Source organism: Myxine glutinosa, chromosome 6 (genome assembly GCF_964187855.1).
Source record: "Myxine glutinosa chromosome 6, kmMyxGlut1.1, whole genome shotgun sequence".
Lineage (NCBI taxonomy): Eukaryota > Metazoa > Chordata > Myxini > Myxiniformes > Myxinidae > Myxine > Myxine glutinosa.
In genome coordinates this window covers 109,046,018-109,070,467 of record NC_136266.1, presented here as the reverse complement: position 1 = coordinate 109,070,467, position 24,450 = coordinate 109,046,018, and the positions used below count along the sequence as shown (strand labels likewise).

Here is a 24,450-nt window from a genome sequence, read left to right as displayed (position 1 = left end):
AGGGATGGTATTATATGGGCGAGGAGCTATGCTCGATTTCTGCCAGACTTAGCGCTTTGGTTTCATGCAAAAGAGTTCAACTTTCATCTCATCAGACCACAGAATCTTTTGCTGCATGCTCTCAGTCTTTCACATGCCTTTTTTGCAAGCTACACGAGTGTTGTCATGTGCTTTTTTCTCAGGAGTGGCTTTCGTCTGGACATTCTCCCATAAAGCCTAGATTTGTGAAGTGCTGCAGAGTCTGTTGTCCTTCCGGCAGGTTCTCCCATCTCAGCCAAGGAACTCTGTAGTTCTGTCTTAGTGGTCATTGGGTTCTTCATCACCTCTCTGACCAAAGTCCTTCTTGCCCGGTTGCTCAGTTTGTTCAGACGGCCAACTCTAGGAAGAGTCTGGGTAGTTCCATATTCTTTCCATTTCCTAATGATGGAACTCACTGTGCTATTGGGAACTTTCAACACCCTAGAAATCGTTTCATATCCTTCCCGATATCTATGCGTCCTCACAATTCTATCTCGGAGTTCTTCGCACAATTCCTTGGACTTCTTGGCAGAGTTTCTGCTCTGACATGCACTGTCAACTATTGGATCTTGTATAGAAAAGTGTGTTTGTCTCTAAATCATGTCCAATCAATTGAATTGGCCGCAGGTGGACTCCATTCAAGTTGCGGAGACATCTCAAGGTTGATCAAAGGTAATTGGATGCACCTTAGCTCAATTTGGAGTGTCATAGCAAAGGGGTTGAATATTTATTGACTCAACATATTTCAGGTTTTCGTTTTTAATTGATTTGTAAAAATGTCCAAATTTTTTTTTCACCTTTTGGGGTATTATGTATAGATCAGTGACAAGAAATCTCAATTTAATCCATTTTAAATTCAGGCTGTAACACAACAAAGTGTGAAAAGAGACAAGGGGTGTAAATACTTTCTGAAGGCACTGTACCTTGTTGGCAATTATGGTGCGACTGAAAACCATGGTGACCAAACAAACACCTTTTCGTATGCATTCCAAATTTTGCTGCACCAAGAAAGGTTTCTGGCTACAGCAGCACATGAGTTTGTGTCCGCTAAGTCGGCCTCATGCAAGCATAATCTCTGCTTAAATATGAGGGGATTTAATGTCACAATCTGTTATATCTTACATTGTCATAGTACAATGGGCATATATCAACAACAACACACAACATGCATTTTAAGGCCATTTTCCCTACTAGAGCGGGGTTTAGCCTTGCGGTCCCCATGACAATCTTCTCCATTTTGCCCTATTTTCTGCATCTCTCCTTGTTAACCCCCTTGCCCGCATGTCTTCTTCCACCGTCTTTAGCCAAGTCTTTCTCGGTCTTCCCCGTCCTCTACTTCCTTCTACATTTATTTCCATCACTCTTCTCAACCAGTCACTTTCATCCTTCCTCAACACATGACCAAACCATCTCAACCTGTTCCTCTTCACAGCATCAATCACAGGCTCTATTCCCATCATCTTTCACAATTCATCATTTGTCTTCCTCTCTCTCTCTCAGCGACACTCCGCACATCCACCGAACCATTCGCATTTCCACCCTTTCCAGCCTTCGTTGCTGCTCTACATTCATGACCCATGTCTCGCTCCCATAAATCATAACACTTCTCACACATGCAGCATGCACCTTTCCCTTCAGCTTCAACGACACTCCCCTCCTCACCAGCACGCCACACAATTCCCGAAACTTCTTCCATGCACATCTCACTCGAGCAACCGTTGCCGAGTCTGATCCACCTTCTCCATTCAGCATGTCTCCGAGATAGCAAAATGTTTTCACACCTTCCAGCTTCACGCCGTCTCCAAGATCCAACTCAACATTTCCTCCATATGCAGCTCCCTCTGTGCACACCTTACATTTGAATGTAGCTGCCACACTGGTTAATGACCCTCTCAGACCACTACATTTTTGATGAACCCACTCAGCGCACATTGTACATTGAATGGAGTTCACTCCGACACCCTTTCTGCACACAGCACATGGCCACTTCCCAGTTCTTTCCACCTCACCACATGCTTTACCACTTGCCATCACCTTCGTCTTTCCTATATTCACCTTCAGACCTTTTGTCTCCATACTTTCCTTCCACTTGTTCATCTTTTCCTTCAGTCCATCCATACTTTCCGCAATCAACACCAGATCATCTGCAGACAACAACTCCCACGGTAAACCCTCCTTCACGGTCTGAGCCAGCACCTCCATCACAGCTACAAATAGTAGTGGACTTAGTACCGACCCCTGATGCACTCCCACCTTCACCTCAAACTCACCACTGTTCCCGTCCTTCGTCCTTACAGCTCTGTGCGCGCTCTTTTGTACATTGCCATCACAAATCTGATCAACCATTCCTCCACTTCTAACTTCCTCAATGCCCATGTCAATACTATGCGTGGAACCCTATCGAATGCTTTCTCCAGATCAACAAACCCAAGAAACAACTTCTTCCTCTTCTCCATGTACTTCTCCTGCAACTGCCTCACAATAAAGAGCGCGTCTGTCGTCCCTCTTCCTGGCATAAATCCAAACTGCATTTCGTAGGTCTTCACCTTCTTCCTTATCCTCCTCTCCAACACCCTTTCCAATACCTTAATTCCATGCTGCAATAACTTTATCGCTCGGTATGAGCCACACTCCAGAGGGTCACCTTTCCCCTTGTATAGAGGGACAAGGGTACTCAGTTCCCAATCCACTGGAATGGGCCTTCTTTCACCACTAGATTACAGATCTCTGTCATTCTCTTCACACCCCAACTTCCTGCTGCCTTCAACATATCTCCCACAACTCCCGTCGGCCCTCCCGCTTTTCTACTCTTCATTGCTTTTATCGCTTCCTCAACTTCCTTCTCAGTTATCTTCTCTGCCTGTCCTAAAACTGGGTTACTCTCTATGTTGCCAACCCATTCATTCTCTGTATTCAACAGCATTTCCATATATCTTTTCCATCTTCCTTTAATTCCATCTGGGTCCACAACGATTTGTCCAACTTCATCCTTCAAGCAACTCACCCCCATCACATCACACCTCTCTTTCGCTATCTGCTTTGCAATCCTGAATACCGCTCTCTGACCCTCTTCCGAATCCAAGCGTTCTCCGAACATTTTCCTACATGTCTCCTGCGCCTTTGCTACCTCTTTCTTTGCAGCCTTCTTGGCTGCCTTATAACTTTCATGCTCTGCTTTTTCTGCTCCCGTACCCTTCGCCTTCTGCCACTCCTTGAACTTCTTCCTCTTCTCGTCAATCCTCTTTCCAACTTCATCATCCCACCACCATGTTTCCGAGTGCCTCGGTGGTCCTTTTGTCCATCCACATACCTCACCAACGGCTCCCAACAGACTATCTTTCATTGACATCCAACCACTTTCAAGCTCAACCACATCATTCTCGACCCGACTCAGCCTCTCTTTTAATGCCTCCCTTACTGTCACCTCTTTCAACCTCCACACCTTCATTCTCGGTTGGTACTTCACCCGCCGAGCTCTCCTCGCACCTTTCACCCTTATGTCGCAGACAACCAAGTGGTGCTGTGAAACAGCCTCCTCCCCCGGGATCACCTTTGTGTCCCGGAGGTGCCCCCTATCTCGCCTATGCACCATCAGGTAGTCAACAGTTGTCGTCGACCCACCTGACGCGTATGTAACAAGCTTATTATCCCCTTTCTGGAACTGAGTATTACAAATCAACAAATCAGCTCCATCAGCAAACTCCAAAATCCTTTCACCTTCTCCATTTCTCACACCATATCCGTAACCCCCATGAACTCCCTCAAAACCGTCCATACTCCTTCTCACATGTCCATTTAGGTTTCCTCCTACCACAACAACTTCCTCATCTTTCACGTTTTCCATCAGCTTCTCTATCGCACACCAGAACGTGTCCTTCTCTTCATCGCTCCGACCAACCTGCGGAGCATATCCCGAGATGATGTTCACCAAGAGCTTTCCAATCATCATTGGGCATATATTGGGCAAATGGGCATATATCCAGGTACAGAAATATGTTGTGGTATTCTTGGTGATTTACACAAAGGGATCACGTGCTTTTGTTTTTATCCATGTCTATGGTTCATAGAGGAGTTTGTACACATATTACCTGCAGCATAAGACGTTAGGAGAGATCGTTTAGGAGAGATCGGGTGCAGCCGGGTTCAGTTCTTTTGAGGCAGTGATCACGTATACACAACATGATTACTGCCTCAATCGTCCAAAAAACATTTCCTTTGCTGTTCAGAAATATGCTGTGATATCTTTGCATTTAAGTAATATGATGATTGTGGAATTTGACACCACATAAATCTATATAATAATACACTTGTTCATCCGTTCGTCTGTTTGTAACATTATGTTCCATGCATTGTTTGGACAGCTAGCCTGACTGCACCCATAATTTAAACCTGAAATATACGGCTGCTATGTTGGTGCTACATGAAGCCAAATACATGCGCTCCCACCAAGTTCTCTCTGCAGTGTGTGTAAAACAACTAAAGTGACTGTTAAAAGGATCATCAAATATTGAAACCCATAGGCGTCACAGGCCAGGTGAGGGCCACAGTAAGTACAGGCCTTATGCTTCAGTCCATGGGTTTCAGGCCTCTGGCACCAGCCTGGCACTTGGCACCAATTGGAATCTATCTGAGTTACATAACCAGAATGTACTATATATGCACATCGGCAGTAGGCACGGTTATGCTTCAAACCCAGGTTATTTTTTAAAACTTTCAGGAACGATCAAGGTAGCGGTCTATTTCCGACTAATTTATCTTAAACGACTCGACCAGGGACCATAAAACCCATGTCATTAAAAAGGTCTTTGTCCGAGAACTTCTGGAAATTTCACGACATTGTGAAAGAAAACATCCACCATTATTTACTTTTAACAATGTGAATACAGCAAGTCGCCAAATTATGTCATGGATGGGTTCCTAAGAGCAGCAAGAACAGCAGAGCAGGTTTTTAGGACAGTATGCTGATGCCGCCTGTTCTATATGCAGAATCAGAGTCGAGGATTGCCAGAAACGTATCCGCCTTCTCAGGTGCAAAAGACAGAGTCCAGGAGCAGTTGAGTGCGACCCAGTAGGGTGGGTACAAAAGGCGTGGGGTTCGGGATGCAAGATTTGGAAGTAAACACAGAATTGAAGTATATGGCCTTCTCATGAGCAGAGTCGGCTGTGGTGCCAGCTGAAGAGAGGGAAGGGATGGAGAGGTAGTATACACCACAGACATACTCAACAAGGTGTCACCAGGTTTTAGAGGAGGGAAAAGTTTGATCTTGAGGTTAGACAGATTTTGTTTTCTTCTCTCCTGGGGGTGGAAACACACTTGTTGCATGCTTTGTGGGATGATCTGAGATTGCCTTAAGTTGGGTTTGCTTTCCAGAAGGAGAAGGCAAGTTGTCTCAAGGCAACTGCCTCACCACAGGATTCAGTGTATCATTGGTGGGGGGGGGGGGGGGGGGGGTATGAATGAAATGTTGTCAAATTAATGAGATTTTCCATCATAGCATAATGTGAACATGTTTGGTAATTTCTGTGTTATGGAGCACAAGATGTTGCAATTATGATGCCAATATTTTCACCATCTTATGCCTGCCAGCGACCTTGCTCTAACTACGCCTCGTCGGAAATTACAAATGTTTTGCAATGCTTTATGTACGTCAGTACCCTGACCAAGAGTCAGCCTGTGAGATGGTGGTGCGAGGTTTCTGCAAGATCACAATCAAATTGAAAATATGACAAAGCAGAATTAGAGCGAAGTCCAACAGTGTGATAAAGACACTTGCCTTTGAGCTTGCTACTATGGCTTTGATTCTTGGCCCGATTATACACTGCAAAATTGGTGCGTTTCAGGCAGGGCGTTGAATCACATAGTGCACTCACCCACTGTGCCTCCAATGCAAGTTAAACTTGGTGTGCTGTCTGCTAGCAATAGTCTGGTGGATGTAAATTGTAAAAGATCCTACCGTGTCTTTCACAAGAGTAAACAGGTTATCACTGACACCCTGATTGGATTACAAATTCCTGCTCAAATCACCTTCAGCCAAACACCAGGGCCTGGCCAGCCAGTTCGTGCAAAAACTTTCCCCAGATAACCCCACGAGAGGGTGAGAATAATTGGGACTACAAAAGTAGTAGTAGTAGTAGTAGTAGTAGTAGTAGTAGTAGTAGCAGTAGTAGTAGTAGTAGTAGTAGTAGTAGTAGTATTTGAGCAAAGCAAAAGCAACCAAGACGGTAAACATTACACAAATAGTTGAAAAAAAATCAATGTATAAAAGAGAATTTACTAAATTACAATCACAAAACAACACAACAGCTGGAGGGAATCCTGGTTGAACTTCCAAAATTCATTAAAGTGTTGCTGTCTGTGGAGGTGGAAATTTCTCTCCCTGGACATTCAACAGAGCCTAGCATCCTGCTTTGTTTGCTAAGCTCTCTACCTGTGGTGTAGATTCCATAGAAAGCCACCTTAATTTCTAGATTTCTGATCAACTCTGCTCATGCAGTCAATGTGCCACTTTCAATGGAATCATCTCCTCTCGCAGTGGCTGTTGGAGTTCGCCAAGGTGGTCTCGGACCCAGCCTTAGCCTTGGTCCTCATCTACATGAACGAGCACTCCGATGAAAAGCTGCATTTTATTTTTGTAGGCAACTCCATAGTGTGTCGTAATGTATCCCAATGACAGGCAGACAACAGCTGTGTCACTCTTTGCTGACTTGAAAATTATGAAATGCTGGTCTGATAAATGGATCATGTCCTTTAATTCTGGAAAATCTCAGCCTCATCCTGTCACTCTGGAATGATCCTAAAATGAACCCACCTATCTATTTCCATAGCCAGAATCTGAAAGGCGTTCAGTCTCTTGAACTTCTCGGCCTCACCATCAGCCATGACATCTCCTTGGCTGACCATATATATCTATATCTATAATATACTTGAGGGGCTAGCCAGCGCAGCCCAAGGGAGGAGAGGGGTGAAGTGTGCCATGTCTGGTTCGGTGGAGATTGACCCAACTGTTTTTTAAAATGTGATTTTCAGACCTACACAAACATAGTCAGAATTTATTTGTGGGGAATGGGGGTAGCTTAAAACCTTGCCCAGATCCTGAAGTACCGACAACAAAGATTTGGGGCCTCTTGTGCTACAATTAGGCCGTGAAAGAATAGTGTGTGCGCACATGTATATGTTTTTCCACTAACCAAATCCTGGTTGAACTTCCAAAATCAAAGCTCCTCAACTCGTTTGTTTCTCCTCACTTACTCCTGTCTGTGGAACCACCTTTCAAAGACAATTCTATCTCACTCTTCCCAAAAGGCTTTAACACGAGAACTACCAGCCTCACCCACCTACCTAATAGCTCAAAAATCTCTTTGTCCGTGAGCCCTGGCCACCGTGACATGTTTACTGTATAGCGTGAATGCAGTACACTGTCTGAAATCGAATGAACGAATGAACGAATGAAAATTTTGGAAATTTTACATGCACTTCCTGCTTAGCAGATTCGGCACAGGGATGAAATCTCATCGAAACATGTATTGATAATAACTTATCTCAAATTACAATTCATCAATGCTGAACCCATGTGTTTTATGCAATACATTTCCTTAGTGGTCAAATTGACCGCAGTGGCGGTTTTTGGTATAATAGCCTGTAACTCAAATGTGGTTGAGGTCAGGTCAATATCTTGTATGAATATTCAACACCCAGAATCAAGAAAAGTCAAGGAAAATCAAAACTGTGAACAAAAAAATTATACTCATAGTCAGCTACCAAACATGTGCTTGCGGTCAAATTGACCACTCCGGGGGTTCTAGTGTTAAGCAGGTGGTACTCTGCCATCTCAAATCATCCACCCCCATCACCAGCCGGAATCTTTTCAAATCCATTAACCCGATCAAAGTATCAAACCAAACCCTCTTACTTGCAAGTTTCTGTGTTTCTTACTGTCCTCTTCCTACCCTTTTCCTGTTAGTTCTTTCCCCCTGATTATTGTGTCCAATTGTTGCCTCACTGCCGCACTGCCATTTCATACCTCCCCTCCCCAGCACATCGCTCTTCTATGATCCTGGATCTTATAAAGAAAACAAGGAGCTCATAATCAAGGTCCCCCTCCTTTTGAGGAACAGATCTGTGTTATAAGAAAGATAAATTTTGAACGTGTTTTGAAAATATCACGTACACAAAGCAAGTTACAGAGATGGTTGCCATGGCAACATAATTCAGCCAATCAATGCTATGACTCAATCAGGTTGAGAAAATGTCACGAGGAATATATATCTGCAATATGAAAGCTAAATGTTCAACGGTTTTTGAAATATCGTGTACATAAAAGTACTTGGACGGATGATGATCAGTCGGTCGGACGGAGCTCATTTTAACGTCCCCGTCTCCGACCTTATCAGACGGGCGGGGGACAAAACAAAGGGCATCTAATTGTGGTCAGCATGATACCTCAAAGGCAAACACAAAGCCTTACTGTTGCTGCTGCAAAAACAGTCACAAATGAATATTAGTCACATCACACCTGAAGTGCAATCAGATCCAGTGGGTCTGTTATCCCCACAATATGGGGGATTTGGCCTCTGAAATGTCTCGCAACAAGAAGCTGAATCACCTCCACAATTATGTTGATTTGAGCCCCATATATGTTATCTGGTATAGTTTTTATCCATACATTTATATCTTGTTCAAATTAAAGTTGTAGAACAGGATTTTATTGTGGCTAAAAGTATGTCTGTCTGGGGTGATCATCACCTCCACCACCAAGGTTAGGTGGACAGAGGTTATGTTTTTAGCCCAGTCTGTATGTTTGTCTGTCCGTCTGTGAACAGGATAGCTCATCATGCTATGGAGGGATTCAGACGAAATTTGGTGAACAAATGGGTGTGTGACAAGGACGAAATGGTTAGATTTTGGTGAAGATCCAGATCTGGAACCGATAATTTTTTAAGTGATTCTTTACCATTGAGAGATCGGGGAAAAAACTATATATTGCTCACTATCTCAAAGTTGTGGATGGATTCGGACGAAACTTCGTGGACAGGTTGGTTGTGTGACAAGGACGAAGCGATTCAACTTTGGTGAAGATCCGAATCCGGATCCGGATCAGATAATTTATTTTTTATGTGATTCTTCATCATTGAGTGATCGGGGCTATCATAGGGATGATATTTCAAAAAGTTGTGGACGACTTCAGACAAACTTTGTGGATGAGTTGGGTAGGTGACAAGAACAAGCCGATTCGATTTAGGTTCATGTTGGAATCCAGATACGGCCTATCAGTGGGATACAAAACATAAACAGTTCAACTTGGCGGAGGTATGCGCTCTACCGAGTGGCGTTTTGGTTATCCATGTTTTGAAACTTAGACATTTGACTTATACTGGTAATTTAATAACAATGAACAATTGGAATGATGACTGCAATAGATCAGGGACGAGGCTGCATATACACAGGAGTGCAAATTGTATCAAACCCTTCTTGCATTATCATTGAACATGTGAATTGCATTTCGCACAAGCGATTGTCGAAAACAACAGCATAGGATATGTGGATCACATTGCCGGATTCCTAAACGATTAAAACTCAAACAACTAAGAATGACACTCAGTAGAGCGAATCCTCCGCCAGGCTGAACAGTTTACATTTGGTATCAGACTGATCGGCTGGATCTGCATCCGGACCTCAACGAGAATTTATATGGGTTGTACTCGTCACCTAACCAAATCATCCACCTGATTTTGTCATATCTCATCCACAAACTTTTGAAAAATCATACTACAAGGAAGAATACCCAATGCCAAGTGACAGGAAAAGCTAGAAAAAGTATCCCCCTCATCTCTCTCCCCTTCTCCCACTCCACTCTCCCTCCCATACCCCTCCACTATGCCTCCCATCTCTTCCTCCCCTCGCTCTATCCTTCCCATCGCCCTACCCCTTCCCTCACCCTACCCCTTACATCTCCACCCACTCCCTCCTATCTTTCCCTCACTTTCCTTTCGATATTCCATGCCTATCCTTTTTAAACGGCTTCAATTTCCTTTTCAGTATTTTGTTTTCGCTTTCACAATTCAGTTCTTACTTTTATTTGATACATGATGTACCATGCCGGTACTCGTTACTAATGGGTGCACAAAACTCAACACAACACGGAGGATTATACACAAAAAGTTATGGATTACCCAGATTAATTATTTGCAATGAGGGAATGGGAAACAGGAACAGGGTGAAATGGGATACCAAACATGAACGAGTCAAAACGTTAGGCAGGATTTATTTGGTGCGCTTCAGGCATAAATGTGAAATGCACAAACATACGGTGTATACAACATACATAACTTTTTGAGATATCCTGCTCACAAATAGACAAAGACAGGGGTGAAAACATAACCTCTGTCTACCTTTAGTGGACGAGGTAATTATTGAATGGATGTGATGGCTCTTGCATCATCTTGTGAGCTTTGTACATCATCTTGAGACTTTGATGTCAGTTACCAAATTCCTTTGAATATGTACAAAGTCTGGCTTCGGATACAAAGGACATGATGCAAGGTAATGAATGGGTTATGAATGAAACCAAAATCGAACTCTCAAGATCATGTAAAAAGTTTGATAAGGTACAACATTGAAGCCAGCATGCTAAATGGTGTCCTGGTGTTGAGGGAAATCAACAGGCGTGATCACTTGCTTCCAGACTAACTAGGTAAGTGTAATAAGCAAAATATTGACCCAAATTCCTGACTCCATTCAGGTGTACAATGTTTCCAATGTTCCACTCAAGCTCGGTTTAAAACAGCGCTTGATCGTGATTGTATATCGGATCCAAGCTGCTTAAAAAGGTCGCGTTTCCAATCAATGTATGTTTTTGATGGACGCGTGTGCTTCTTTCCCCAACAAGTCTTGATGGCTGGGACAAGCTGCCCAGTTTCGCTACACGAGTCTGTGATCAGGGTGGACTGCTAGGCCAGAGAGAAATTATTTCAGTCTATGAGCGATTTCAGACCTCGAATGTGTATCGTCTCCTCGTGATGAGCACACATCTCATCTTTTTCATTCTTTGCAACTCATCAATGCTTTTCTGCCTATGCAGTCCTCTTAAAAGCTGTCAATGGATGATAAGGATTATTGTAGGCCAAAATAATGGCATCCATCCTTTCAGTTTGACTCAAAGTGTATACCCCTACTCTTCAGCTGACTTTCAAACCCTCATACGATTGTCCATCCGCTTGTTTTGACAAAAGGTGAGGATGAAATGTGGGTGAGCCGACTTTGACAGTCCAAACCAGGATGGCTAAATTACATGGAAATGCAATGTCAGGGGCCACATGGTTTTCAACTCGGGTTGAGTGGTGTATAGAAACAAGGGAGTAGAGAATCAGAAGGGGAAAAATTAAAAATTAAAGTATCCCAATAACACTGCAAAGATAGAAAAACAAGTTCTCATCTAAAAGGGTTTTAAAATCCATTACATAGGCCAAGTGGATTTGCATAACCAGATAGCTCAGTTTGAAACCGTTCGAAATTGAAGATACATTTCATCTGTGTTGAATTGCAAAATAAAATATATCGTCACACAAAAGTCTCTGCAGCATTCAGAGAACAGAAATGAACATTTTTAAACGCAGCAACAGCACGCAGGTTTGTCTCGATGCAAGGCTAGCTAAGAGGCTTTGAGCAGTTGCCATTTTAGAGGCTAACAAATGAAAAGGAATCAGAAATTCCAGAATGTGAGGTTACTGTTGCAATTAAAGTGCTGGATATTCAAATCCGGCTCGTTTGTAGTGCTATTTAACTCCAGCAACGAGTACGAGACGATGGCGTGACAGCCTGTTACATCAGCTGACCTAGAAAATGCTTTCACAAGAAAAAGGACAAGAAATAACATGGTACATCGAGAAAGAGAGGAAAGCAATGATAGTAGCAAACAAGGGGGAAAGAAAAATAATTAAATGCTTCGCAGAAGAATGTTAAGCTCGCAAGGTTGACAGCTATCTCAGAAAACAATTAATACTGTCAAGATAAAGGAAAAAAATTTGCCAGGCAATGCCCCCTTAACCGAGTAAATGCTGCGATACAAGAAAGACGACTTCGTAATTCAAGCAATTCAACGTTGCAAAATGGAGTATTTGCACCTCTAAACTGCACAGTCAAGCATCGAATGCAGAAAAGCATGTTTAGGGTATTTCTCAACAATTAATCTGCTTCCAATTCGAAGGACAATATTAATTCACACTTTTGAAGCACAAATGAAAAAGGTTACCATTACTGAGGTTTACATTCCAAAGGTGGAGACATTATACCACACTGGCAGAATTGCACCTTTTTCAACATTTTCAGAAAATAGGTTTCAGAAAATAGGAAAATTAAACAATTCACAAATGTATCGGTTTGCAATGATTGGCCGAATGAGCTAACTTGACGTGATGGGTATACGTGGAGAGGTAAGAAGGGTAGATTAGAGACAAAAAGAATGATGTGGATAGAACACCACATAAACCTCATTCCAGTGGTATATATTTTGTACATATATCTATATTATAAAACAGAAGTGTCTATCTGTCAGTCCCCAAACGACTCCCTCAGTTTTGGGGCGAGCCCTGCCAAAGCTCCTGTGGAACGTTTTTGGGTCCCAGCGGATGTTGTAACGTAGGTAGGTTTCAAAAATTCCTCAATAAAATTATGATTTGGAAAATGACTCGACACAAACCTGCCGCGAATCCGGAAGTAGGCAGATGACGGCAATGAGATGATTTGATAATATCCCAATACAATCGTCATTTAAAACAGTATTTTCATAAAGTTTGGAATGATTGGAATGACGGCCTATGCGAAATCAATTTATGATTTTTATGAATTTATGATTATGAATGACATTTATGAATGAATTTACAATTTATGAATGACAATCAATTTATGATTGGAATGAAGTTTGGAATTGAGTGAATACAATTACGATTTTTAATTCATAATTGTATTCACCCAACCATACGGAACTACATCACATCCAGATTTAAATATTTGTTTATGTCACGAATGTTGGTAAAAGTTTATTTTTTATATTAATGCTATTTAATTTGTGATTGGAGTTATGCTGTTTGGAATGAAAATTGAGATATTGAGTTCAAGTGAATGACGAAATGCCGTGACGGCTCTATGTTCTAAGCGTGACATTCGCGGATCGCCAAATGCAGATTCGCCTTTTACTGGGTATGGAACCATTCAAACGGGTACGTTTTTCATGGAAGTCCTTCACGAACCTACTGTTTGTGCTTGATGTTCGACTACAGGTGGCACAGGAATGTGGACTTTATTGGTTCCATTCGTCGTTTTTTTTTTAACCGAAGTCTTTCACGAACCTGCTGTCCATGTCTGACATGCAAGTGAAGGTGCCACAGGAATGTGGAATTTATTAGTTTCATGATCTAGCATTCACCGTTTCTGCATTGTCTGTTTGCTCCTGGCCTCCCACCCGTGTGTAGCATCCTCGACCATGCAATAAATAAACTCAAACCGACACGAAATTAAAATGTACAAAAATACCGGATTTATTAAAGAAAATGCCGGTCACAAAATAATGCACGATAAAACTATATTCCTAATTGGAGCGCTCCCACACAGACCCGAATACAGACAAAGGGAAATATAACTGAAAATAAATACGTGTTTGTGTGGCACTTAGCTCTGAGCAGCTCTTGAACCTCGCCAGGAATCTTCAAAAATCGTCCTAGGCCTCTACATCCTTGCGCGCGAAAACCACAGGCTGCACTCCGTGGGCGCAAACTAGGCCTCGCCTGGCTTTGTGAGCGTAGCGAACAGGTCGCGCCCGTCCACTCGTCTCTGCTCGGGAAACCATAGTTCTCGGTCCGCAGTTCCTCCTCCTCACGATCACGATGAAGATGTCGGAACACGACTGTTTGTGGTGAATCTTCCTTGCACAAGAGCAATAAGCGACCGTTCGCTATGGGATCCAGAACGAGAAGAAGCAAATGTCGGCCGAGCATTCCTTTATAGTCAAGGCTCTGACATCATCTCACGATGTCTCCGTCTCCGCTGCGATCAGCGAGTTCCATCTTATAGTGGGGTGCCCGGACAATCAGGCATTTAAAATGGATGCAAAAGTTTCGTTTTCAGTACCAATTTGAAGGTAAGGGCCTATAGAACAATTTTGGTTTGAGTGTCAATCACTCATATAAATTTTTGCTTATATGGGCAATATGCTTGAAATACAAGTTGCTACTCCTGATCCTTAATCCATACATACCTCATATGTTCAGATCTGATCATCCAATCAAAAGTTATAACAGTTTCCATATTTCGCATAGGCCGGTGGGGGGTCGGGAACACCCCACGTCCCCAGAAGCCCCATTTTTTATCTGAGTGCTTGACACTCGAACCCAAATTGTTCTATAGGCCCTTACCTTCAAATTGGTACTGAAAACGAAACTTTTGCATCAATTTGAAATGAAAAGAAAAAATTACCCATGCACGACCCCCACTATTACCAGTCCTTGTGCCAATCAAATCCCGGACCAATCACTGCTCTTCGGGGCGTAGCTCCACGGCCCAGCCTGATTGAGGTGGTGATGTAGCGGCTGTGGCACCAGCAGTAGTGTTCGATGCCTGGTTTCTGGTTGGTTTTTAATTAGCGTCATCAATTATGGTGTCGATTCCTTGGCGTGGCTTTGGTGTGTAGTGTGGTGTCATAAGGAACACAGGAAAAAATTAGAGGCAATTACATACGGGGGATTAATTTACCCATAATCCCTCGCTAATTAACAAACCCCACCCCTCTCTTGGGGGTGAAGATACAAGCTTACCCGACATACGGGCTACACAAATTTGATAGTCAATGGTTGGCAGCGCCAAATTGCACATACTAATTAGTTACTCCCAGCCGCATCCAGGTCGACTCAATATAGTGAGTGTATACCAGAGATAATGTTACCGTGTGGCAAGCGGTGTTTATCACTCACAGTAAGGTGCAGCCGTAGCTGTATGGGACACCTTCCTGGTGGTTCCCCACTGATGGTATGAAGTCACATGATGAATAACAACAACAACAGGCATTTTAAGGCCATTTTCCCTGCTACAGCAGGGGTTAGCCTTGCGGGCCCCATGACAATCTTCTCCATTTTGCTCTATTTTCTACATCTCCCCTTGTTAACCCCCTTGCCTGCATTTCTTCTTCCAACACCTTCAGCCAAGTATTTCTCGGTCTTCCCCGTCCTCTACTTCCTTTTACATATATGTGTGTGTGTGTGTGTGTGTGTGTGTGTGTGTGTGTGTGTGTGTGTGTGTGTGTGTGTGTGTGTATATATATATATATATATATATATATATATATATATATATATATATATATATATATATATATATATATATATATAGATATATATAGATATATATATATATAGATATATATATATAGAGATATATATATATATATATATATATATAGTTGCGGTTTTGAGAACCCACACTCTTGTAAATAAATATGACATCATTAAAGGGTTAAAGGTTGCACCCCATAGGTAGGCCACAAGCAACACGTAGGCCACCATAGGACTTCAGTTATTTCATTTGTATGTGTTTAGATAAGGCCGTGTTTCCAATAGTTGAATCTGCGTTGTGTCAATCAAATAAGGAATAAGCCCTTTCGTCCATTTTAACAGCCTCCCTCTCCAAGCCACGCATTAAGCACGCCCCTACAGTCTGTACCCCATGGCCCTCACAAATTATTACGCACCTCGGCCAGCAACAGCAGCCTTAGCTGCTTGCAGCCTCGCTGGGCTTCCGCCCAAACGCCGCCATAAGCCACGAGGTGAGAACAGGAAAAAGGGGGCGGAGCGCCAGGAAGAAGGTGTGGCCACGTCACCCAGCCGTCAAAGGCGGGGCCGGTAAGCAAGCACCAGCCAACCAGGGCTGAAGTGACATCGCCGACAGGCGTGGCTTTGGGGCTCGCGGAGCGATCGCTTGGTTGAGTTATAAAAGGGCGAACGCAAAGCCCCGTCACAGGACTGATGAGATATACAGCGCGCTTGATGAGAGAACTTACCGGAGGACTGATGCAGTGGCGCTGATTAAAGGAGGACCTTATTAAAGGAGGACTTACTCGCTGGCGCTGATTAAAGCAGGACTTGCCAGCGAGGACTTACAGCGTCAGCGTGTATCAAGAGATCTGGTTGGAAACGCGCTTTGCAAGAGGACTGTGAGGACTGCAAGGAAGCGCGCTGATTCAGAGGACATTGGAGAGGGGGCGTTTGGCGCGAATAGTACGCATATTACGTACGCAGGACACCAGCCTTCCCCCCGATATATAATTGTCCGTTCGTGTTCCAACTACACGCGGAGCTGCCTGCCGGGTTTCGTCCGCTGGACCGGAGCTTGGACCGGAGCCTGGACCGGAGCCGGGCTGGAGCCTGGACTCGCTGGTGACCTTCAACCATCTACAATCCCCGTGTGAGTGTGTATGTGAGACGGGCCCGTTTGTCCTGGGTATTAAGAATAAGACTGTTTAAGGCTGCCCTGTGTTCTTCTTCTTCCTCTTCCTATCCTGTACATTCTTTCATTTCCTCTTCTCCTTCTTGTAAATTGTTAATAAACCAATCTTTGTTCTTCCTATTTTCTGGGTTTCCTCTTTATCCGATCGCATTCGTCTTTTCTCAATTGGGTAAACGTGGCACGATCGGAACCACCATAATCGGGTTTAGTCCTTGCTAACGGCCCGAATCGCGGCTCGCTTCACTCGGCGTGTCCACTAACGCCGTGGTTCGGGCAGGAGTTATCTCCTTGCTTTACGGCCGGTGGTAGTACTTAGGTAATTGGACTAAGACTCGACCACAAACCCTATTTACCACCGACCGGAAGGAACGTTATAACTTCCAGGACTCGGGTCGGCCAGATAAAAGGACAAGGGGATTAAACCCCCCTTGATAAGGGGAGAGTCGACGGCCGAGATCCGCAACAATCGGTGTCGGGGAGTGGGATTTGGGGCCCGAACCAAATTTTTCTTTATTTTGGACAATTTGGTCAAAATTAAGAGCGGCAGAAATTTTATTGAACATCTAAATTAAATCGTGCCATGGATAGCCAAGGCGATCGGATGCCGGTGGGGGTAGACGAAGAGGAGTTGGAATTAACCCAGGACCCCAGGGAAGAACAATTGGGAGAGATGGAGGAGGATAGGAATGAGGGTGCGGCAGTGGGGGTTGCAGGGGCACAAAATGGCGGTGCCTCGCACATGGCGACGAGGGCCACGCCCACTGCGCAGATGGGAGGGATGAATATGCAGGACCTCATTGCGCAGCTGCAGGCAGCCATACAAATGGGGTTGGGAAACCAAATTGAGGGATGGAAAAATGATATGGGCAGCCAAATTGGGGGATTGAGGAAGGAGATGGGAGAAATGAGGGCCGATCGTAAGCAAATAGGAAATCGAATAAAAGAGATAGGAATTGAATGGGAGGAAAAGATGGATGATATGGGAAATCTAATTGAAGGGTTTGTAAACAGAATGGGTGACCGCATACAAAAATTTGGGGAGAAGATAGACCGCAGGTCAAGCGGGAAAGGCACAATGGTATGCGACGGGGTAGCGCGGCTTGAGGAACGCGGGAAAAGCGAGCCTGAGCAGAGCACAGCCGGGTGGACCGGGGTAGAAATCGCGACCCGGGGTATAGAGAAGCTGACGGCCGCTGAATTGGAAAATCTTATTTTATGTGCACCAGCGGTCGTCGAGCTGAATAAAGACAATAAAATCGAAGAAATAGTGGAAATTGGGATTCGAGAGATGGCGGAGTTAGAAGAGCAACAGCGGGAGGAAAGGATGGAATATGTGCAAAGTCCGTGTTCGCATCATGATGCCGTACTTGCTAATCCCAATAAAGATTTGCAGGTGCGTGTGGAGAAGAGGATCTTAAAGGTAAGCCGGGCTGTATATAGCGCGAAAAGGTTTGGCACGAAAGGATTTTTCGCGCGCTTGGGATCCCGGCGCAACCCGGGCGCTCGTAGCAGGCCCGTGGTGCGCTGTGTGAGAGAGAATGGCGCGCGGGGTTTTTTTTTTTTTTTTTTGTATACTAAATCGAGGCTCGTGAAAGAGCTAACATTTATTTCACAAACAAATCAACCAGACAAACAAAATATATATATATTTTTTTTTTGTATACTAAATTGAGGCTCGTGAAAGAGCTAACATTTATTTCACAAACAAATCAACCAGACAAACAAAATATATAAAAAGAGGGAGCGGAAGACAAGATGGGGAGAGATGGGGAAGCACACAAACATAACATTTGAGAGCAGGGAGATGTGTGGGAGGGAGTGCGACTCTTCTAGTGTGTGCGAACGGTGCCGAAGAGTGAGTGTGTTACAGAGTGTGAAAGTGGGAGTGAGTGTGATACAGAGAGTGAGATGGATGGAGAGAGTGTGCGAGGATGCACACCTGGGATGGATGAGGAGCGTGTCAGAGGATGCACACCAGAGCGCGTGATTGGGTGTGCGACAGGAGATTGCACCCCCGTGGGTAGGTGTGCGCTGAGTGGGTGTGCAAAGGAGTGCACACCCGTGAGTGTTACGGAGTACGTAATGGAGGAGAGTGCGCCAGGGTGTGCGCGAGAGAGGTGTGTAACGGAGTGTGTGAGTGTGCCTGGGTGGTGTGCATGAGAGCGTGCGGTGGCAGAATTTACGAAATGTGTGGAATGTATGGGAGGCGATGGAGCGCCGCGTTTTGTGAGTGAAGAAAGTAACGCGTGGTGTGAGCATGCGATTCAAGCATCGACGCTGACTGGGGCAGCGCTTAGGCCGACGTACAGCCGACGCGAGCTCTCGGAGCATGGTGCGTTTTGTGTGCTGCGGGGGCCGGCGGGGATCGTTGCCGCGGCGCTCTCGCAAGGAGCCCCGTGCACAATTCGGGCCGGGCTCCGCCCTGTATGGTCGGTGCCGCGTCGTAGCGGCGACCGGCACGATTCCGGGGGAGAAAGGCCGGGTCGGACCTTCGCCCCCTAGCGGGGGCGGTGCTCTGACCGGGGGAGGTTGGGTCATCGGGCCGGAGACCGCAAGGCTCTGCGCCGGGATGGACCTTGGGGCCTCGGCCCGAGTATGCCTCCTCCCCAGAATCGAAAATGCCGGACGGACCCAACCTACAGGAGAATGACCATCTGCACGCATTGCTCGGTTTTTCGAAGCCGAGCAGTAAGAATGTATTTCCCACACCGAGAGGCTCGTAGTGAGTGGACTGATAGCGGTAGTGATGGATGGTAGTTTTACCATTCACATTACTACTTTTTTGGGGGGCGAAGGAGCTATAGGTTTATGGGGTTTGGCAGTGTAAACTAGCCCGGGAGGATTAGGATAAATGTATAGGGACCTAGAAATGACTTTAGGTGACTGAGATTTAAGTAGTGACATTGGACAGGTAGTGGGGCCGTAGAGTAGAGTAGTTGGATGATAACGACGGGGGGTGTGCGTAGTATAAGGGATGACAGGGGAAGCACCAGTATTAGGGGAAATAGTTAGATTAAATGATGCTGTGTGTATGAGCTTGAAGTTTAGGATGAAATGAGGAATTGGAATGAGAGTCTTGCTGGTGAGCATGTTGAAATGAGGAATTGGAGCGTGGGAAAATCTGAGCGGATGAGGCAATGCTCATGAAAGATGTGTGTGTGTGTGTGTGTGTGTGGAAGTGTATGAATGGAGTATTGAGGATGTGTGTCATTGTGTATTGAGTGATTGCCTTGCATCGTGTGCAAGCGAATAAATGGTCTGAAATGAATGGTGGGGAATGAGTGGAGTGGAGTGCATGGTGCGAAGGAGTGGATGGGGGAAGGATGGACCCCTTCACGAATACCCGGGGAGGGTAGTTTAAAAGTAGGTAGAGGGAGTCGGTATATTTGGGTTGGATATTGACATCTGTGGTGCGAGTAGTAGCAAAGAAGTGTTTTGTTGGGTGCATAAGTGTATGGAATGGCTGGGCGTGTGAGCCTGTTAGTGCGTATGGTTGGTTGAGCACTCCGCCACTGGTCGTCTGTCGGCCAAGTGAGGCCGCAGGTAGGCTTTGGGAGCCAGTTAGTGTTCAGTTCAGTAGAGTTCAGCGGGGCCCGAGGATCCTAAGGAGAGGACCCGGGTAGCCCAGTGCCACGGAGGGCAGTAGTGGGGTGAGAGCGCCAGGGAGGGCCTTCCCCAGGTAGGTTAGGGTGAGGAGCTAGGCAAGCTCGGGTGGTGACGTTCAGTGGCGGAGGTGCGCAGGTAAGTAGGACCTGCTAGGAGAGCCACACGACCCAGCCCCGAAATTGTGCGAGGGCACAGTATAGAAAAATTGGGGGAGTGAGACCCCAAATTGGTAGAGCGCCACAGTATGGTCAATGGGAATTGGTTTTTAGAACCGCATAGAGTAAAGATGGCCAATGGATTGGCAGGGCAAGACCCCGTGTAGAGTAAAGAGAGTTAATGTCATTTAGAAGATAGTCAGGAGAAAATTTCTTCGCACCATCCGCATCCGCTCACCGAGGTGATAGAACTCCACACCAGTTTTTGCAAATGTTTGGAATGAAAGACGCATCAGGACATGGGTGAGAACATTGTGGGTGATTCCATCCCTTCCTTCTTGGGGGGGATTGGTGACGAATTTGGCATTAGGTGAGATATGGGAGACGAGGCGGGTAGAGACGAATGGGTAAATTTGTAAATTGTGTAAATACGGGGTAGGGGCAAGGGTAGAGTAGGTGACATGGGGGGTGACGAACGCTAGGGACGAGCTTTTTCAGCTCGCTCTCCCACGCCCTTCATGTCGCATTACCTTGCATTGATGTGTACCCTTGCGCCCTTGCCCCCTGCTTTGTCGTCCTTCCCCACTCATGGACCATGGTCTTTTGTGTCCGAGGGGAGTGTGCAGGTGCCCTGAAATGTGCTGCCTGCACTCTTGCTGCCTGCATGCCTGCCTGCACCAGTACACCCTATGGACCACACGTTCTGTGGCCTGGCACCTATGGACCACACGTTCTGTGGCCTGGCACTTATGGACCACACGTTCTGTGGCCTGGCATCTCTGCTGGGACAGACCTTTGCTGCCAGCAGTATCTGGCTTGTGGACCACTGTGTTTTAAAGTGGCATCAATGCCATGCAGGTAAACCACCTACGTTGGCCCTGCTGGCCATAAATCAAAAAGCGAACGTGGTTTGTGCCCTTTTTATTAAGTAACATCAAGCAAGAACATCAAGCCAGAAGCCAAGACACATCGGCCCAGCAGAGAAGAAGAAGACATCCTTTATTATTTTTGAAATGTGTTTTGTGCATATTGGTGCTGGTGCTTTTTGGTGCATTTTTTTTATTATGGTGCATTTTGGTACATTGGGTATGGTGTATCGGTGTAGTGCATTGCAATGGCATCTTCCTCTTTTCAAATTCTCTCTGCTTTTTCCCACAAAAGACAGGTCCTGGGTTGTAGTGTAAATAATAGTAGTCTTGTAAATAATGCTCCCCACCGGCTTAAATGTTTAGTTTGAGAATAATTCCGTAATTCGGTTAATTGTGGGCGTGAGTCAGTTAGCTAGGACGCAACGCAGCAGGGGGGACATATCTAGTGTTAAAACTGTCGCACTCAGGGTAGTAGGTGAAAAGTAGCGGGTAACCACACCTAAGTGTCACACTAATTTAAAAGATAGTCCTGATTGTTTCGGCTCGGGCCGAGCCTGGAAAAAGGGGGGGTGCAGTGTTGCGGTTTTGAGAACCCACACTCTTGTAAATAAATATGACATCATTAAAGGGTTAAAGGTTGCACCCCATAGGTAGGCCACAAGCAACACGTAGGCCACCATAGGACTTCAGTTATTTAATTAGTATGTGTTTAGATAAGGCCGTGTTTCCAATAGTTGAATCTGCGTTGTGTCAATCAAATAAGGAGTAGGCCCTTTCGTCCATTTTAACAGCCTCCCTCTCCAAGCCACGCCATTAAGCGTGCCCCTACAGTCTGTACCCCATGGCCCTCCCAAATTGTTACGCACCTCGGCCAGCAACAGCAGCCTTAGCTGCTCGCAGTCTCGCTGGGCTTCCGCCCAAACGCCGCCATAAGCCACGAGGTGAGAACCGGAAAAAGGGGGCGGAGCGCCAGGAAGAAGGTGTGGCCACGTCACCCAGCCGTCAAAGGCGGGGCCGGTAGGCAAGCACCAGCCAACCAGGGCTGAAGTGACATCGCTGACAGGCGTGGCTTTGGGGCTCGCGGAGCGATCGCTTGGTTGAGTTATAAAAGGGCGAACGCAAAGCCCTTTCACAGGACTGATGAGATATACGGCGCGCTTGATGAGAGAACTTACCGGAGGACTGATGCAGTGGCGCTGATTAAAGGAGGACCTTATTAAAGGAGGACTTACTCGCTGGCGCTGATTAAAGCAGGACTTGCCAGCGAGGACTTACAGCGGCAGCGTGTATTAAGAGATCTGGTTGGAAACACGGTTTGCAAGAGGACTGTGAGGACTGCAAGGAAGCGCGCTGATTCAGAGGACATTGGAGAGGGGGCGTTTGGCACGAATAGTACGCATATTACGTACGCAGGACACCAGCCTTCCCCCCGATATATAATTGTCCGTTCGCGTTCCAACTACACGCAGAGCTGCCTGCCGGGTTTTGTCCGCTGGATCGGAGCTTGGACCGGAGCCTGGACCGGAGCCGGGCTGGAGCCTGGACTCGCTGGTGACCTTCAACCATCGACAATCCCCGTGTGACTGTGTATGTGAGACGGGCCCGTTTGTCCTGGGTATTAAGAATAAGACTGTTTAAGGCGTCAGGAAGGGCATCCGGCCATAAAAACATTGCCTCAAACAGGGAACTATGATTGTCATGGGGCTAACCCCTGCTCTAGCGGGGAAAATGGCCTTAAAACGATCATTCATTCATTCAAGGCTGCCCTGTGTTCTTTTTCTTCCTCTTCCTATCCTGTACATTCTTTCGTTTCCTCTTCTCCTTCTTGTAAATTGTTAATAAACCAATCTTTGTTCTTCCTATTTTCTGGATTTCCTCTTTATCCGATCGCATTAGTCTTTTCTCAATTGGGTAAATGTGGCACTATCGGAACCGCCATAATCGGGTTTAGTCCTTGCTAACGGCCCGAATCGCGGCTCGCTTCGCTCGGCGTGTCCACTAACGCCGTGGTTCGGGCGGGAGTTATCTCCTTGCTTTACGGCCGGTGGTAGTACTTAGGTAATTGGACTAAGACTCGACCAACAACCCTATTTACCACCGACCGGAAGGAACGTTATAACTTCCAGGACTCGGGTCGGCCAGATAAAAGGACAAGGGGATTAAACCCCCCTTGATAAGGGGAGAGCCGACCGCCGAGATCCGCAACAATATATATATTGTTGCTTGGTTGGAGACTGGGAGTGGGTTCTTTGCCAAGTGTGTGAAAAATTGATACACAGAAATTGTAACTAGATCCGCTCTATGTATAATCACAAACATACACAGCATGACGTATAACTGTTTCCAATTGCTGCAAAAGTTTCTGACAACTCATTAATATTCATGAGCAATCCAACCTTGGAGTTCCTGAACGAATTCAGATACGGTACATACTATAATTTAATTGCTACAATAAACCGGTTTTGTTTTGGAGCGGATTACAAAAGGATTGTGAGTAACTTTAAACAACAGCAGTGTCAGCCTGACCCCACGTTCGCGCTCACAACATCTATGTGAGTATGCACCCTGTTGCCATTTCTGGACCCCCTCCTCCCCTCTTCCCTTCCCACAATTCACACCTCTTCACAAACCCCTCCCCACAATCCCCCCCCTCCCCACAATCCCCCCCCTCCCCACAGACTGGCAGTTAAGAATCTCCACTCTAGGCCATCCTGTCAGACCTGAATGATCCTCAAAATAAAATTGTGATTTTTAAGTGGTGAAGCCACTTCAATATTTGGCTAAGTCCATCCATCAATAAATTGAGAAGAAGAAGAACCTTTCTAACCCACCTTTTTGGTTCTAAAGGGTAATTCTAAAGGGTTCGAAAGGTAATTGTAAAGGGATTTAAAGGGTAATTCTAAAGGGTAATCGAAGGGGTTCTAAAGGGTAATTCTAAAGGGTTTTGTTTGTTTCCTGGCTTTGCCTATTTCATATTTAAAATGCCAAAATGAACCGCTTCATTCGGACATGAGTGCGATTTTACTTTTTGTCCTTACTGGTGTTCAGTCATCTGATCCAGAATTGGATGCGTCTGTACTGCAAGCAAACCACGAAGAGGCAGATACGTGTTTGGTGCTACATTGTATTAGCATTGATGCAGACTCTATTGTGGTATCGTCTGGCGATATGGATGTTCCAGTGTTGTGAATAGCACACTATAGAAAAATGAATTGTATTCAGCTATGGATGAAGTTGGGTACATCCAGGGTGAAGTCGGGTACATCCAAAGAAGCCAAGGTGCATTCCAATTCACGAAGTTCACCAGAGGTTG

General features: G+C 45.4%; 1 protein-coding gene across 11 annotated transcripts in view; it reads right to left on the bottom strand.

The window, feature by feature from the left end:
• The window catches only part of NCOR1 (nuclear receptor corepressor 1), a 376,183-nt gene that overhangs the window by 330,042 nt on the left and 21,691 nt on the right, over positions 1 to 24,450 (bottom strand). The gene's annotated exons all lie outside the window — the stretch shown is intronic.